Source organism: Lactuca virosa, chromosome 1 (assembly GCF_052849685.1).
Source record: "Lactuca virosa cultivar CGN04683 chromosome 1, Lactuca_virosa_CGN04683_v6, whole genome shotgun sequence".
NCBI lineage: Eukaryota > Viridiplantae > Streptophyta > Magnoliopsida > Asterales > Asteraceae > Lactuca > Lactuca virosa.
The window spans coordinates 57,092,464-57,112,443 of record NC_136426.1 but is presented as its reverse complement, the minus strand read 5'-3'; positions in this window follow the sequence as shown (position 1 = coordinate 57,112,443).

The following is a 19,980-nucleotide window of genomic DNA, read 5'->3' as shown; positions in this document are numbered from 1 at the left end:
ATAACACACGGAGTTTGGGAGGTTTAAGGTCTTGCAATCCACATATAAGGGACAAAAAGGGAATCTATTATACTAAAGATCAAGAAGGAGCTTTTTTACCTGGTTAGGAGCTTCTCCCAGGGTAGATTTCGGATCTACCACCCTTCCTTGCACCCTCCAACTTCCTCCTTCTTCTCTTAAGCTTCAAACTTCCTTCACCAAGCCAAAATCACTCCCAAGGATCAAAATGGGCTAGGGTTTCGCTCTACAGTTCTTCTGGAAGAGGATGGGACGAAATGGGTGTTTTAGAATGGGTAAAATAGGGTGCAATGTCTGAAAATAGAGTTTCATCCAGGCAGGTGGACTCGCCGAGTCCATGCATCGACTCGCCGAGTTCACCGCTCAAATCCCGTGCCCACCCTGCTGCTACTCGGCGAGTCGGGACGCAGACTCGCCGAGTTCGTGGCAAAAATAAGATAAAAACTTAAATAAAATCATACCATGAACCCGGTGTTACAATTTTATTATTAGGTTTTATTGGTTTTGAAACTCCTAGATCTTTTGAGATACATTGAACTTTTCAATGGCATGTTTGAATCTCGAGTGTGCCCTCTCAAGTTTGTGACTGGGATGCCGAGGATCACAAACAAGGTGTGAATAACCATACAAATTGACTTGGTACCCTCAACAATATTACCTAATCGATGTGCCGGTTAACCACACACGCTCCACCGATCTATAATAAGGTCAAGTTACCCTTTGCCACTCTTACTAGTCCATGTTAGTGTGCCGGTTAACCACACACGCTCCACTAACAACTTGGTAAGGTACAAATTTATGGGCTAGCACCAATTTCACATTTTCCTAAAGTAACTAAGATTGGGAATTTATAATGTATAGTTACTTTATAATTCATTATACTTTTAACGAGTATTTAAAGTCGTATCCTACCCGTTCGGCTAACGACCCTCCACCGATCAAGGAAGCGGTGGGTGAGAGTGGACACCCATTAAGTCACCATTTTATAGGCAACAACCTTATACCCCCCTTATAGAACGGCTTCGTGAATGAGGCCTACTAACGGTAAGAATGACATATTCTTATACATATCTATATAATAAAATTATAATAATAGTATAAGTGTTGATTTTTAAACCTTTTTAAAAATCTAAGGTTTAATTTGGAATTAAAGTATTAAAGTGTAAGACTTTTCAAATTCCAAAACTTGAGGGCAAGATTTGAAACTATTCCAAGTCTCTTCAATTTGTAACTTATGAGTTTTAATGGTTCATAAAAATGAAGACTCTTCATTTTATGAAACCTCTTTAGTTCTTTAATCATAATTAAAAGAAGTGACTCTTGGTTATCCATAACTTGAGGACAAGTTATGGACACCATCATAGCCATTAAGATCATGAATTAAACACACATGGAGGTTACACATAATTCCTATGATCTTCTAAAACTCATAAGAACACAAATTCATGTCAAGCAATTTCAAGAAATCATATAAACATATACAATACTTGAAAATTGATAAAAGTCATGTAAAATGGGTTAACATAATCATTATCATTTTGAAAAACAGATTTTACAAGTCCAAAACAGATTGGGATAATGATCTTAATCCATTTCCAGCAACAAAACTCGAAAAAACTGCCCAGCACGCTCCTACTCGCCGAGTGCACTATTCTACTCGTCGAGTAGGATGATTTGTTCATGGACTCGGCGAGTCCTCCCCATGGACTCGGCGAGTCCAGTCGTCAGAGTGCAGAATTTTCGATTTTTTAAGCAGTTTTGCATCAAGTATACAGAAAACAATCCTAGGCTCTGATACCACTGATGGGTTTTGAGCATTCTAACACTTCCTAAGTGTACATGCAACCCTAATAACCTTGAATCTATGTTTTCTCTATATACATGCAAATTTCTTTTTCAAGGTTATTTTCTAACTAGCATGGCATGGGGATTTCATAAAACATAAAACTAGTAGAAATACATACCTTGTTGTTGCTTGGATTCCTTCAAGACTTTGTGAGCCTAGCACCCCAAATGTTGTGCCTCAAATGCTTCACACAACACCACAAAACTTGGAATAACTTGAGAGAATGCTTCTTACACTTGAAAATCGGTTATGCCCTCTCTAGAAACACTAGGTCACCATTTTGCTAGCCATAGGGTTCCTTTTATAGTGTTGTCACAATTAGGGTTTACACATGAATGCCCTTAATTGTCATGACTCTTGATTTCTCATGACCCATGGGTTTGTAACTCCCATGGACTATCCATGGAGCTCCATATGGTTATAACCAAACCCATAAACCATGGATCATTAATCCACCATAAAAGAATTGATGATTGTCATAATCAACCCTATATATTTAAATAGTCTCACTTTGATCACCAAATTAATACTAGATTAATACTTGATCAATACTAATTAAATAATACTATTATTAATATATTAGAACTTATAATATATTAATAATCATAAGTGCCTTATTCTCTCATCTAGTCTATCCAAGTATTGCAATGCCATGCAACCCAAATGGACCATGCCGAGTCGGGTCAAGTACATACCAAATAAAGTTATGGACTTAGACACTATATCCAACAAATAGAAGCATTCAGCCTCATTAGGGTTAGCAGAAGGAGTGACAAAACCTTTCTCGGTTTTGCTTGAAGAGGAGCCTTCAAGGGTCTTACCCTTGGTACCCTTAGAAGGGTTCTTTCTCTTCTTCCCTTTGCCATGCCCGATTGCCAAGACATTGGCCGCAGTTGGAGTAGGAGTAGGAGTAGTAACACCCGACTTACCCTTTAGACCACTTTCGGCGGTCTTCAAGAGTCCTTGAAGTTTGCTGAGGGTGACTTCTTCCTTGTTGATGTGATATGTCATGCGGAATTGATCATAACACGATGGCAAGGAGTGCAAAATGATGTCTATTGCTAACTCCTCAGGGAAGTTCACATTCATCTTCAGTAAACGGTCCACATACCTTTGTATTTTCTGCATGTGGCCCGTGATGGATTCACCATCCTTCATTCGGGTTGTTATCATGGAGGAGATTATTTCATATCGCTCTTGACGAGCACTTTGATGGTAGCAGTCCATCAAGTCCTGGTGCATCTCAAAAGGATAATAGTCCTCATAGGACTTTTGGAGCTCGGCTGTCATGGTGGCCATCATGATGCATGCCACTTTTGTAGCATCTCTTTCATGTACCTCATATTCAGCACGCTCTTCAGGAGTAGCAGTTGGCTCGGGTACCTTCAGCTCCTTGTCGAGAACATATTCTTTGTTCTCATACCGAGTGACCATCCTGATGTTTCTGATCCAATCTGTAAAGTTGGACCCATCAAAGATGACTCTCCCATAAAGATTCATGAGAGAGAAGGAGCTAGTAGGGTTTGAGCCAGAAGCATTATTATTGGAAGACATATGAAAAGAAGAGGGAATAGATTAGATTAGATATAGAGATAGTCCTTAACAAAACACCCAAATGTAATATTAAGGCTAGGACCCAACACAATATTTTATAACTTAGAAGAGGGATGCCGTAATCTAAGCTATAAGATATTTGAAGGTAGGTGAATGACGATTCACCAATTTCCACCATGAAAAACGAAATATATAATTAGGTTTTAATTGGTTTAGAAACTCCTAGATTCTTTGAGATTCATTGAACTTTCTTCAATGGCATGTTTCAATCTCGAGTGTGCCCTTCAAGTTTTGTGACTGGGATGCCGAGGATCACAAAACAAGGTGTGAAGTAACCATGCAAATTACTTGGTACCCTTAATGTATTACCCCTCAATCGATGTGCCGGTTAACCACACACGCTCCATCGATACTATGATAAACATTAAGTCACCCTTTACCTACCTTGTTAAGTTCAAGTTAGTGTGCCGGTTAACCACACACGCTCCACTAACGACTTAAACAAAGTGTAAAGTGTAATTTCATGGATTAGCACCTTATTCACATTTTCCTAAAATAACTAAGATTGGGAATTCAATAAAGTTTAGTTACTTTAGTATTATCATTATACTTTTAATGAGAATTTATAAGTCCTTGTCCTACCCGTTCGGCTAACGACCCTCCACCGATCAAGGAAGCGGTGGGTGAGAGTGGACACCCATTAAGTTGCCATTTTATAGGCAACAACCTTATACCCCCCTTATAGACCGGCTTCGTGAATGAGGCGTACTAGCGGTAAGACGACTTGATCTTATACATATATAAATATTATTAAACTTATAATATTGTAAAGTATAAGGGTTGAATTTTAACTTTTAAAATTCTAGGGGTTGGAACTAAAGTTTTTAATATGACTTTACATGTTCCAAAACTTGAGGGCAAGTTTTGTAAACTTTCAAAACTTTTTATTTCTCATAACTTATGAGTTAATGGTTATTAAAAATGAAGACTCTTCATTTTGTGTAACATATGTGTTCTTTTTAATGGTTATTTATAAATGTGACTTTTGGTTATCCATAACTTAAGAACTAGTTATGGACTCCATTAAAACACATAAAGATCTAGAATTAATCTAATCAATTATTAGCACATAATTTCTATGATCTTCTAAACTCATATGTTTATGAATGTTCATATCAAAAATTTCAAGAATCGTAAGTACATATACAAAACTTGAAATTTTGATACGAGCTTTTGAACAAAACTTCGATTTTCAAGTTTTTTTTTTTTTTTTTTTTTTTTTTTTTTTTTTTTTTTTTGCTTTTGCATCAAGTATCAAATAAACAAACCAGGCTCTGATACCACTGATGGGTTTTTGAGCATTCTAACACTCCTATGGTGTACATGCAACCCTAGAAACCTTGAATCTATGTTTGACTAAGATGCATGCAAATAATTATTTTTCCAAGGTTCTTATCCTAACTAGCATGGCATGGGGTACTTGAATCAAATAAAACTAGTAGAATTACTTACCTTGTACTAGTAGTTGATTGCTTGGAGTTTGAGAGCCTAGCACCAATAATGTGGATGCCTCAAATGGAAGTCACAAATCACCACAAACTTGGAAACTTGAGAGAATAGTCACAAACTTCTTGAAATCGTCCCTCTTAGTTTACACACATCAACTAGTGCAATTTCAAGAACCAAAGCCTCCTTGATATAGTGTGGTGGATTAGGGTTACATCCATGTAAACCCTAATACCCATGTCTTTTCATTTCCATGAGATCCATGGGTTAAAGCTCCATGGAGTATCCATGGACTTTCCATGCAAGCCTAGCCCATTCCAAATAAGCATTAGCCCACACTATATAAATACAAGAGCCCATATTTAATTAGTCATACTTTTGATCTCTAAATTAATTCTAGATTAATTATAGATCAATACTAATTAAATAATATGATTTTATATTAATATATTAGGACTTATAATATATTAATAAATCATAACTTATACTATTCTCAAACGATTATCCATAAATCATAACTTATAATATATTAATAAATCATAACTTATAATATATTAATATGATTATCCATAACTTCTTGAAATCGGCCCTCTTAGTTTACACACATCAACTAGTGCAATTTCAAGAACCAAAGCCTCTTTGATATAGTGTGGTGGATTAGGGTTACATCCATGTAAACCCTAATACCCATGTCTTTTCATTTCCATGAGATCCATGGGTTAAAGCTCCATGGAGTATCCATGGACTTTCCATGCAAGCCTAGCCCATTCCAAATAAGCATTAGCCCACACTATATAAATACAAGAGCCCATATTTAATTAGTCATACTTTTGATCTCTAAATTAATTCTAGATTAATTATAGATCAATACTAATTAAATAATATGATTTTATATTAATATATTAGGACTTATAATATATTAATAAATCATAACTTATACTATTCTCAAATGATTATCCATAAATTGTTCGGGTGAAGTGCAACCCAAATGGACCATGTCGGGTCGGGTCAAGTACATACCAAATATAGTTATGGACTTAGACACTATCTCCAACACAATATTCTTTTTTGCATTTACTATTCAATAGTCGGCCTCGTGTATTTAATCAAATGTAATTAAACCCTATTATCATGTTCTTCACCTGGAAAACCTAAAACACAATAGGTAAAACCTTTACATGCATGTAATCAAATAGATGGAGTACCACCAATAATATGAAGATTTTCTTAGTAAATGTCCATTTTCTAATCCAATTTTTTTTATCGGTCACAATGTTCATATATGAACAATTATCAATTTCATAACAGAAAAATCAGGAACCAAGTTAAAAATGAAAACAACACACATAATGTTGTAAGTAGCTTCATCAGATCCAACTCCATTACAAAAAATTCTAAGAGGAATTTTATCAAAGAATTGGTGTGAGTAACCAAAAACTCTACATCCATGTGAAGTTTCACTGTACAAGGATTCCATTTTCGTTGCAACACCCAAATCTAATGTCCAATTAAAAGGAATCTGATAGTGTAACATCCATTTTGCAGGTATTATTCTTTTGGATTAATTATTTTAAGTCTTGAGATTTTAAATATTTTGGCTGACTATGATGTGGTGTTGGAGGGCCACCACGATGCGGCCACGTCATTTAATGAGTCGTGTCTTGAAAATGGCCATGAGACAGTGACGGATGGCTTCAAAACCCTAGGTCTCGGGCCTTGGGCCTACTTAAGCAACCTTAAGATTTGGGTTTCCCTCTCTATCAGCCTCCATTTCCCCCAAAGTGTGAAACCCTAGTGTGTGTGCTCTTGGTGTATTTGTGTGTGATCTTGACAAGTTTAAGATCTTGAAGGTTTTTGGAAGAAGATGAAGGTATCCCAAGCTTGTTGTTGAAGTGGAAGGTTGATCTTTCTTCATTTTTAGACTCCAGAAGGTATAAAGTTTATACCTTTCTCCTTATTAAGTTAATTTCCATGCTTAAGAGTTCATTTAAGGCCTTTGTATGAGGATACTTTGGAGTTGAAGCAACTCCAGGGCCTTGGATGGTATTTGAAGTGGTCTCTAGACCTTAGTGTCCCATAAAGTTGGTTTCTTATTCCAAACTCATCCATGCATGGACCTTTTTAGGTCATTTTGTGTAACGACCCAAATTTTCTCCGTTAGTAAGGTTAGTTCCATTATTCAATTTATTCTTTTATTCTAAAAGAAAATTAAATTAAATAATATTTAGTGAAAAAGAAAGATATAATAACAATTTAGGGTGAAATAATTTAATGATTATAATTCATGGAAGGATGTAAATCTAGTTGAGGGATTTAAGTGTCATAAAAAGAAACTTGTATTGTCAACTCTCCTAGGGTTAGGGTTGAAAGTTGCTAAAAATCGAAATTTTATGGGCTAGGAAGTGAAAATCGGGTATAACCCCTCAAGGGATCAAACCGATTCTAGTCCCTCATCCGTTTCCCTCGTGCGAAATAAGAAGCAATCCTGAAATCAACCTCCTGCCTTCGGTTCCCATTCGACGTCGACAGGGGGTGAAGAAAAAAAAGTAGCGATCGATTCCTCCCAACTGTGGTGTGCGTCGACTGGAAGAAAGAAAAAAGAAGACGATGCAGGGTCAGGTTGCGAACATCAGCAAGCATGTCCCAATCAGTCTTGTTGTAGAGTATCGATCACAATAGCAAGGGATATGGCTCCGATTTCTTGTTCCAAACTTGTTGAATTGGCCATTCATCTTAGTAATTCCCTGAATATCCATCCTATTAAGTTCATACTTCAATTAGATTCAAATTGCTTGTTGTGTTGGAGTTTAATCATGCAATCTTTCACTTCAAAATTCAAATCATGTTTTTGTTCCCACTATTTGATGAATTGATCGACTTCATGCTTGATGAATTTACTACAATCATGGATTGAATTGTTTTTCTTTTGGTGAATTGCCTATTGATTCTTGAATCACCAAAATATGTATGTTCTGATGGGTTTTAGGAGAAACAAATAAATTAGAAAACAATTCCTAAGTTCACATGCAACCGACTTTGGATCTATGTTTTAACTATTGAACATATAACTTTGAATTGCAAAACAAGAACCCTAGAGGAGAGAGGCTATTTTCGAAATTAACAAACTAGGGTTTTAGAATTACATACCTTTCAGTTGTTATAGCAAACAATTGTTAATCCTCTTGAACTTGATCTTCTTGGAAGCCTAGCACCACAAATGTAATGCCTCTAATGGAGTCACACCCATAAGCTAGCAAGAAGGAAACTTGAAGGAGAGAGAGTAGGGTATGCAAAAATCGGCCCTAGGGTTTCACAAGGGAAGGAGTGGCCAAATTTAGGAGCTGGGAGGCTCCTTATATAGCTGAGGGATCTAGGGTTTAGGGAAAACCCTAATACTCCTTTGCTTGGGGCCTAAGCTAATCCAAAGGCCTTATACAAGCCCCTTGGATGAAATCATTAGGGTTTCCCCTATAGATTTTGTCCACCCCCTTCCAAGGGGGTTCTGGAACCTTCCACTCAACTATTTGATAATTGCAAACTAGTCCCTGCACTTTATAATTAATACAATTAACCCCAAAATTAATTCTAATTAATTTCTGGCTAACTATTAATTAAACCTTATGATTTCTAATTAACATATTAATCTTTTAACATATTAATAAATCATTTATATTAATTTATTAATCTTATAATAAATCAATATCTCTCTTTTCATAATTTCCTTGTCCAGTTGCTAGGTTTGAGGGCAACCCAAAAGGACTGTGCTGCTATCAATTCAAGTACATACAAATTATAGTTATGAGCTTAGACACCTAATCCAATAGTCTCCCACTTGGATAAGTCTATAACTATGATTGCTAGTATGACTTCTAAATTTGACCAGCAAATTGTAGCTTCCAAAAGCTGCCGCTGAACTCTGGCCCAGTCAGTTACGTGTCCTTAGATAAGTGATCATATAATCCTTCGTTCTGCAAGATATCCCCAGACATAAGACATGGAATGTAATCAATCTCTTTGTCCAGAATCTATGTTTCCCGATTTCTGATTTGTGATGATGTAGGACTTCTAATTGAACACATCAATTTAGTCCTGGCTGGGCCCAACACATAAGTCAACACCAAATCATCGAGGGGCCCACATATATCGCTTTTCCGGTTAGGGCAAAAGGAACGAATGAGCGTTGACTCATATGCTTGTATCTTTTACTCATCAAATTATACATGACAATACGTTTTATAACACCAAGTTACTGATGCGTTTTCGTATCACCAATGTATAACCGACTTTGTAAATTACAACTCATATATCTTCGTTTCAAGATTATAAGATGTTATCGTCTCAGTATTACTCGTGATGAATTCCATGAAGTGATACTCTGAGCGAGGGTTTATCCAATACTCAAATCTCAATTTCTGAGTACTCATGAACATTGCAACAGTTCTATTGCCATGTCTATCCTTAGACAATCTGCAATCCAATTCACGACAGTCTTAATTCACTACTTACTTCCAAAAGCACGAGCGACTGTGGAGTTTGAATAATCATATTATTCGGGAAGTAAAAACATGCAAAAATGAAACATAATAATAAACAATTGACAAAAGGCAGTAAACAAACTCATAAATAATACTTTATTATTTAATCACCAAAAGTCAATTACATTTACTTTGTAACAAGTTTCTGAACTAGACTAATCTAACTACTAAAACTAATATCATCTTTCAGTCCTATGCTCCGAGCATGCTGAATATGCTTAGCCCTACTCAGACCCTTTGTGAGGGGGTCTGCTGGGTTATCTTCAGATGACACCCTCTTTACTACAAGATGGCCTTCTTCTACTCTATGCCTGATGAAATGGTACTTTCTTTCGACGCTTCACTCGCTGCTATGTACTCTGATTCACAAGTAGAATCAGCCACCGTATCTTGCTTGGAACTTTTCCAAGTAACCGCTCCTCCATTTAGTAAAAATACCCAGCCAGACTGAGAACGGAAGCTATCTCTATCCATTTGAAAACTGGCATCACTGTAACCATCTACTCTCAAAGTATCATTGCCACCAAGCACAAGGACCCAGTCCTTTGTCCTTCGTAAATACTTGAATATATTCTTAACCGCTATCCAATGAGCTCTACCCGGGTTTTCCTGATAGCGACTGACCATGCTCAAAGCAAATGCCACATCAGGGAGAGTACATGTCATAGCGTACATGATCGATCCGACAGCGGAAGCATAAGGTACACGACTCATGTCTGCTATTTCCTCATCTGTACTCGGGCATTGAGTCTTACTCAATTGGGTATTGCTTTAGATAGGTAGCTCTCCCTTCTTGGAATTTTCCATACTAAACCTCTTTAGTACCTTATCCAAGTATGTACTTTGACTAAGTCCAATTAGTCTCTTCTTTCTATCTCTCAATATTCTAGTCCCAAGAATATAGGAAGCTTCTCTAAGGTCTTTCATGGCAAAACACTTTCCAAGCCAAGACTTAACATCTTTCAAGGTTGGAACATCGTTACCAATGAGTAATATGTCATCGACATATAACACCAGAAAAGTTACTATACTCCCACTAGCCTTGATATACACACAAAACTCATCTTCACTTCTAGAGAAACCAAACTCTTTGACTTTCTCATGGAAGCAAAGATTCCAGCTGCGGGATGCTTGTTTCAATCCATAAATGGATTTCTCAAACTTGCACACTCTATGGGGAAACTTTGCATCAACAAAAACCTCTGGCTGATTCATGTAAACATCCTCAACCAACTTCCCATTAAGGAAAACAGTCTTGACATCCATCTGCCACATTTCATAGTCATGAAAGGCAGCTATGGCGAGCAATATCCTAATAGATTTAATCTTAGCTACTGGCGAGAATGTCTCATCATAGTCAACCCCTGGGGTTTGAGTGAAACCTTTTGCAACCAGTTGAGCCTTGAATGTGTGCACATTTCCATCCATTTCTGTCTTCTTCTTGAAGATCCATTTGCACCCAACTGTCTTACGACCTGGTGCACTATCAACCAAATTCCAAACTTGGTTGTCATACATGGACTTAATCTCGCTGTCCATTGCCTCTTTCCACTTGGAAGCCTCTGGGCCTGCCATTGCCTCCTTGTAAGTAACTGGTTCATCTAAATTTACCAGTGTCCTATCACTGATGAATGTGTCACCATCTGAAGTAATATGAAAACCATACAACTCAGGTGGCACACTCACCCTAGTGGATCTTCGAAGAGGTAATGAGTTATCAATTGGTTCAACAGGAATTGTTTCCTCTGGTTGAGTGCTAGTGTCATCTAAGGTTCCTTTATTGGCCAACTCTTGAATTTCTTCAAGGTCTATAGTGCTCCCACTGTCCTCTTTGAATATGAGCTCTCTTTCTAGAAAGACTCCTCTTCGTGCTACAAAGACCACGTTTTCACTAGGTCTGTACAACAAATATCCAAAAGACAGCTTTGGGTAACCAATGAAAACCCATTTCTCACTTCTAGCTGCTAGCTTGTCGTGAGTCTCTCGTCTTATGAAAGCTTCACAACCCCAGAATTTAATATGTGCTAACGAGGGAACTTTCCCCGTCCACATTTCGTGAGGTGTTTTGGCAACCTTCTTTGTAGGGACAAGATTGAGGATGTGAGTGGCTGTCTCTAAGGCATACCCCGAGAAGTGAATAGGAAGCGAAGCACGACTCATCATAGAATGAACCATGTCTAACAAGGTTCGATTACGCTTCTCAGCTACACCATTTAACTGTGGTGTCCTAGGAGGAGTTAATTGTGAGACTATCCCACATTCTTTTAGATAGTTGTTGAACTCGATACTAAGATACTCCCCGCCTCTATCGGATCTAAGTACCTTTATCTTCCTGCCCAATTGATTCTCGACCTCATGTTTAAACTCCTTGAACTTTTCAAAGGTTTCTGACTTATGTTTGATTAAGTATATATAGCCATATCTGCCATAATCATCAGTGAAAGTCACATAGAATCGATTAGCATACCTTGTAGTTGATCTGAAAGGCCCACATACATCTGTATGTATGAGGTCCAACAGACCTTCACCTCTTTCACAAGACCCTGTGAATGGTGATTTCGTCATCTTTCCCAAAAGACAAGATTCACACATATCATTTGATTTTAGGTCAAATGATTCCAACACTCCATCCTTTTGGAGTTGGGCTATGCGTTTCTTGTTAATGTGTCCAAGACGACAATGCCACAAGCATGCCTTGTCTACACTATTAGACAAGTCAATATTAAATACACTATTTCCTAAGCTATCAACACAAGTCACTGTTTCATACACACCATCACAAGGTAAAGCTTCAAACACAAAAACACCATTCTTATAAACAGAAATTGAACCATTCAAATCATTAAAATAATACTTAAAACCTTGCTTGAACAATGCATGAAATGAAATAATGTTCCTCGTCATCTCAGACGAATAGCAACAATTCAATAAGTCTAATCTAACATCATTATTAAGCAAAAGTTGATAAACTCCGATCTTGGTTACTGGTGAAGACTTTTTGTTTCCCATGATCAAGTTTATCCTCCCTAGCTCCACCTCCTCACTTTCTTTTAGCCCCTGCAAATCAGAACAGATGTGAAAACCACATCATGTATCAAGGACCCATGAACGAGAAGATAATGAGTTATTATAAGAAATAGTGTAAATACCTGGTGAAGATGGCTTCACTTTGCCATCTTTGATGTCCTGCAAATATTTTGGGCAGCTTCTCTTCCAGTGCCCTTTGTCATTGCAATAAAAGCAATCAGCATCCTTTGGATCAGAAACATGGGGAATGGTAGCATTGGGCTTCGCCTTTTGGCCATTTGTAGATGACCCAACTTGAGCCTTGCTTTTCCAATTTTTCTTAGGAGGACCTTTCCTCTTTTTCCCCTTTCCCTGTCCAATAGCCAAGACAGGGGCACTTGCAGGAGTGGAGGCTATACTTTTACCCTTCATCCCTGCTTCAGCTGTCTGCAACAAGTTGTGTAATTAAGCCAGTGTCTGCTCAGTGTTGTTCAAATGGTAAGTTAGGATAAACTGACCATAACAATCAGGTAATGAGTTCAAGACCATGTGAATGGCCAATTCCTCATCAAAGTGAATGTTGAGCTTGACCAAACGCTCTATGTAGCGTTGCATTCTTTGCACATGAGATACAACCGACTCCCCTTCTTTCATCTTGCAAGCCATGAGTGACTTGACTACTTCAAACTTTTCTTGACGAGCTCGCTTATGGTACTTTTACATAAGGTCCTTGTTCATCTCAAAGGGCCAGTAGTCCTCATAGTACCTTTGCATTTCTGGGGACATGGTTGCAACCATGATGCATGCCACTTTGGTAGCATCATCATAGTGTTTTTTGTAGGCAGCATATTCTTCAGGAGTAGCTTTAGACTCATCAAGCTCTTTGAGCTCCTTTTCAAGGACATATTCTTTGTCCTCAAATCGAAGCGCCATCTTGATGTTACGCATCCAATCGTTATAGTTAGAGCCATTCATAACGACTTTGGAGCAAATGTTGAGCAAAGAGAAGTTGTGGTTGGAGGATGATGAAGCAGAAGTGTTTCCAGGAGTAGACATCTGAAAAGAAAGAAAGTTTTAGTTAGATTTCAAGATACCTCAATATAATAACCCAAAGATATAATATCAAGGTTAGGATCCAACTATGAAGATTCACAACTTAGAAATGGGATGCCGAGATCCAAGTGTAAATTTCATAAAGGTAGGTGAATGACGATTCACCAATTCCACCATAGGAAGAAATGAAGTGAAATTCCTAATTCTTTTGAGATATATTGAAACTATTCAATGGCATGTTTTAATCTCGGATTATGCTCTTCTATTTGTGACTGGGATACCGAGGATCACAAACAAGATGTGAATAACCATGCAAATGTGCTTGGTAACCTCACTGTCTTTATCATTAACTATTGATGTGCCGGTAAACCACACAAGCTCCACCAAAATGATAATTATGAGATCCCATTACTACTCTTTATTAGTGCATATTAGTGTGCTGGTAATCCACACACGCTCCACTAACGACCAATAAAGCATAATGTGCAATTTCATGGATTAGCATACTTTTCACATTTTTCCTAAAGTAACTAGAGTTGGGATTTTTTGTAAAATAATGTTCTAGTACTTTCTTTATAACATTATACTTTTAATGAGATTTAGTTGTCCTATTAAATCCGTTCTGCTAACGACCCTCCACTAAATCAAGGAAGCGGTGGGTGAGAGTGGACACCCATTCAACTACCATTTTATAGGCAGTTTCCTTATACCCCCCTTATAGACTAGCTTCGTGAATGAGGCATACTAGCGATTTGACTGACCATATTCTTATACATATATAATATTTAACTTTTAGTTATAATATATATAAGGTGTGTTTTAAACTTTTTAAAACTTTAGGGTTTATATATAAATTTCGAAAATTAAGCCATTAATTTTAAATTTAAAAATAAACCAAATAACTAGATTTAATATTTATCTATTAATTAACTTTTAAATAATTTATTAAATCTTGTAAGGATTATCTAATTAAATTAAACAATTAATTTAATCCTAATCTATATCCCTTCTAGATTTCGAAAATATGGGGATAAGATAATTTCCATATTTTTCTCAATTATCCAATAAGGCAACAATTATCCCAAAACAAGAAACCCTAAATTACCATGTAAATTTAGAAAAACAAGGGAGGAGGCTAGGGTTTCCAAAACCCTAACCCTAGTTTCGATTAGGGTTCATGGAGGCTAGGGTTTTTCGAAAAGCCTTTGAACCAAAACCCTAAAAATCGAAAATTTTGGCCTTTAGGGTTTAATAGCTATAAACCCTAATTTGCAATTCAACTATTATAGCAATTCAATTTAAAACAAACAATGGCTCAGATACCACTGATGGGTTTTAGGAGAAACAAATAAACTAGAAAACAATTCCTAAGTTCACATGCAACCTACTTTGGATCTATGTTTTAACTATTGAACATATAACTTTGAATTGCAAAACAATAACCCTAGAGGAGAGAGGATATTTTTGAAATTAACAAACTAGGGTTTTAGAATTAAATACATTTCAATTGTTATAGCAAACAATTGTTAATCCTCTTGAACTTGATCTTCTTGGAAGCCTAGCACCACAAATGTAATGCCTCTAATGGAGTCACACCCAAAAGCTAGTAAGAAGAAAACTTGAAGGAGAGAGAGTAGGGTATGCAAAAATCGGCCCTAGGGTTTCACAAGGGAAGGCGTGGCCGAATTTAGGAGCTGGGAGGCTCCTTATATAGCTGAGGGATCTAGGGTTTAGGGAAAACCCTAATACTCCTTTGCTTGGGGCCTAAGCTAATCCAAAGGCCTTATCCAACCCCCTTGGACGAAATCATTAGGGTTTCCCCTATAGATTTCATCCACCCCCTTCCAAGGGGGTTCTGGAACCTTCCACTCAACTATATGATAATTGCAAACTAGTCTCTGCACTTTATAATTAATACAATTAACCTCAAAATTAATTCTAATTAATTTCTGGCTAACTATTAATTAAACCTTATGATTTCTAATTAACATATTAATCTTTTAACATATTAATAAATCATTTATATTAATTTATTAATCTTATAATAAATCAATATCTCTCCTTTCATAATTTCCTTGTCCAGTTGCTAGGTTTGAGGGCAACCCAGAAGGACTGTGCTGCTATCAATTCAAATACATACCAATTATAGTTATGGGCTTAGACACCTAATCCAACATGTTCATATGTAAAGAGTTCTATTCATAAAAATCATGTTTTGAACTCTCCATATGAGCCTCAAAACAGCCCGTAGAAGTTTTGATACACGGGTAATTATGTTGTTGTTTGGACTAGCAAAGATTGTATCAAAAAGTCTAGCTTGAAAGTCCTCACAACTCTTGGTAGTATTGTCGGTTTTTGGTCTTCAAAACCATGAATTGGAGGATTAAACAAAAAACTTGAAAACCACATAATGTGTGTCTAAAAGTTCACTCAAACTTCATCCCTACATGTATCTTGATTTGAACTAAAAGAAGTCTTTATTGGTGTATGAAGATTTTTGGTGTCTGTGCATTAAGGCATCTTACTTTCAATCATCTTTTAGTCAATTCTTGGTCTTTTCATAAACCACTCAATTTATGTCTTAATACTTTCATTCAAGCTTTTGGTGTGTTAAATCATGTGGCTTTAATCCTTTGTCCAAGATTATGAATCATATGGTGATTTTGGCAATTATTGGAAATCTGCACAGCAACTTTGCCCCATCTTGCAAGGGCTGTAGTTGCTAATCTGAGCAGAATTGGCCGATTCCCATCTCTAGATAAAATGTAGGAAATGGAGTCTAATTTTCAGAAAGTCCGGATTCAGCTCAATCGGATTTATAGATTCTGTTTTATGACTAAAACACTGAACAGTGGTCAAGCTGTGAAACTTAAAAAAATATGTAACCCATTAAAAAATTAAAGGTGTTAATGAAACTTGGACCCCATTTTGATGATTGTTTGGTATGTGTGGTTATTAGGTGAAAACTTGACAACATCAAGAAGGGTCAAGACTTGAAATAAAAAGGAGAATTCGCTTCAAGCACAAGGTGAGTCGACAATTTTTGTTGACTTTAGTGCATAACTAAAAACCACATCTCATAGGTGGATTGTTGATGCAAATTAGGAATCATGCTAGATTTATATATGCTTGTGATAATTGTTGAAAATAAGTTGTTTTCATCTTGTGTATGGTTGCGCCTTGGTATTGGTTGATATGGTGAAATTCATGTTATGTGATAGTTGTAAATTGCATGTGGATATGATGTTTCATGAATTGGTAGTTATATGCTAAAGTATGGTGACATCTTGATGAACTTTATTACATGTTAATTTCTCATTTAGGTTGTATGAGTAACATGATTATTTTGGTGTATGCATGCTTTTGCGGAGTGAAATGGTGACATGGGTAGAACCTTGCAAGTTTAATAGGTTGAAAGAGCTTAAGCCTTATCGGTTGTTAGTTGCACGAACTTTATAGATGGTCGTGTAACACGTGGTTCTTGTGCACCTCGGTGTACGGGAACTGGAGTGGTGTTGGCTTTATGGTGTGGCCGGATCAAACATCACGTGGGAATCGGGAGGTGTATCGGTAGAATTAACACTGTTTGTACCGATCCTGAATGACACCGTGAAGTACTTATACTTTGCAGGTCGGAGTAGCGAAAGTGGACGTCTTGGGGTTGGTGTATTCAGGTGGAAGTCATGAGCCACTTAGAGCACTAAACTGGTTGAGCACACGAGTAGTGAACGGGGTTAAGTTGTTGGGTAGACTCTCCCTAAGGAACCCCAAAGTAAGTAATCAGTTGAATTAAAAATTACATATAATAAACGGTGAATTAAATTATGTGATAATCGGTTGAGTTAAGTTGAAAACGATATGGTTGAAATGAATTATGATATCATGTTATTTGTTTTTCTTGATTATGCTATTATCATGATTTGCATGAATGACCCTTACTGGAATTGTGTGTTTTCTCTTTGGTTGTGTACAACTTGTCGGCTCACGAGGCGGTTGCTGACACTTGTTTTTTTGTTGAATGCCTTTTGATTGGTACAGGTAGCTTAGGAGCATGGCTTGGTGAGGTTGGGTTCCTTTTGGGTAGTTAGTTTTAATACAGATGCCACTTGAACACGTTTGGTTTTTATTTTCCTTTGAACTCCTTTTTACAATATATAAATGGTTGAATGTTTGTTTATGAAAATGGTAACGTGTGGTTTTGGGAATGGTTGATAAAAAAATAAATAAATAAAGTCTTCCATTGCATTTTTTATTTTAAAAAAATTGTTTTAAAAAAATGGAGTAAAAATCACGACGTTACATTTTGGTCCCTTTAAGTGTTAGGTTTTGAGATCTAGGCTCCTAGATGTTAGAGAATCCAACTTTATCCATGCATGGTCTAAATTGATCCAGGTCTAAGCTTTGAAGCTCTCGAAATAAGGGAAAAGAGATTAATGGGTTAAGTTGGTCAGACGTTGCCATGATGCTATGATTTGTATACCACGACGCGGTGGCGGGTCGAAACACGAGTATTATGTTTGCTAGCCACCATGGCGCGACCATGGTGTTGCCCACGACGTTGTGACATTTCTGTTGACTTTGACTGTTGAACATTGACTTTTGACTAAGTTTGACTTTAGGTAAACCTTAGGGTTTTAGGTTAAAGGCTGAGGCTTGACCTTTGAACACATGTTTAGGTGATTGTGTTGCTTTCCTTCGCATGTTGTGATACGTAGAGGTTTTCTGCTTTGTCTGTGAGGTGAGTATTCTCACTGTGTTACTTATATCGTATGTTGTCTGTGAGCTGTTAATAGTTCGGGGTTCTTGATAACCCAAGTTGTTGTAAGTGAGTTGCTGATAGCTCAGGGATACTGATAACCCAAATGGTTGTATGTGAGCTACTGATAGCTCGGGATCACTGATAACTCACGGGGTTGCTGATAACTCGTAGCTGTTTTATATATTTGGTTCTGTTGTTTTGTATGTGATATTTTGGGGTACTCACTAAGATTTGGCTTACAGTTGTAGATTTAAATATTGCAGGTACTTCTGAGGATCGGGGCAAAGTGAAGGAGTGATTGTACACACTATCTAGTAGTTTTCCTGATTTTGAGAGATGACGTTTTATGACACCCTTATTTTTATTTTGTATGGTGAAACAGTTATTTTGTTGGTGTTTAAATTCCTTTCTAAAAATAAAAGAAAATTTTTACCCTGATTTTTGGGACATTAGAATTCGGTATCAGAGCCCTGGTTTGAGGGATTTAGATGAACACTCGTGTGATTCCAAACTCAAACTAAGAATCTATGAAATTTTTACAACTATTTTCATTAAAATAACTTTAAGAAGAAGGAAGAGGATGCTTAGTTGTGTTATTTGGAACTGATATAATTTCTATTATTGGTCAAGTGTATGCCCCATAGTTATACATAATTAGGATTTTATAGCCTTAGAATGATTGGCCTTACTTCTTGTTCCTTGTTTGGTTGTGGGCTTAGGGTAGAATCACTTATTCGACTTTCTATTGGGTCTTGTATTATGTACGACTAGTATATGCAAGGGGACCAGTAGTGATAGTGGAGGTGTCTTGCAGCACATGGGCGTGGCGGGGAGAGTCCTAGAATGAGAAAATAGGAGTTAGTGGATGGATCTTCGAAGTGTATAGGCGTGTGTTAGTACATTTAACCGTAGTTAAGTTTAGTGATTTAGAATTTGGGATGATTCTTGAGACAAATACGGATAGGTGCGGAAGGTAGTATGGGATTGTACTATTGGAAGCATAGGATTTGTACGAGTGTCAAGAAAAGTCACAAGATTCTAAGGAGTGGATAGATGAGTGTATAGTGTTTTAACATTATAATTTGATTTTGACCTGTTTCCTGTATTTTTTCAGCACGGTGATGACCAGAGGTTCCGGTTCAGGCACGAGTGGCCTTAAGAGGTCAAGGTTGAATGATGCGGAGATCCGGGATTTGATCTCCACTCAGGTGACCATATGAGTCAGTGAGGCGATTTCAGACCTTTTCAATCTATAATGAACATGTTGATTGACATGTTCGATGAGTGTTGTGTCGTTATCATTGACGTTGTTGCTGCCTCAGACACTGCAGTTGTTGTTGCTGCAGGACCTTAGTGGGTGGATTGATGCAGTATTGGGATTTCGGTAACATAAAGCCCCCAAGTTAGACAGGGCAGGGATTCGATCGTTTCTATGAGGTAGATCTCTGACGTGGAGGAGTGTTTCTATATGTGTTCTTGTCCGGAGAACGTGAAGATCAGATTTTCACTGAACCTTCTTCACTTGGAAGCGAAGGACTGATGGAAGTTTGCGACTCAGACTTTTTCTCCTCTTGAGCTAGCCACAATGACATCAGAGCATTTCTCGAAGATGTTCCAGACATAATATGTGTTGGGTTTTGAGCATTCTAACACTCCTATGGTGTACATGCAACCCTATAAACCTTGGATCTATGTTTTCTCTA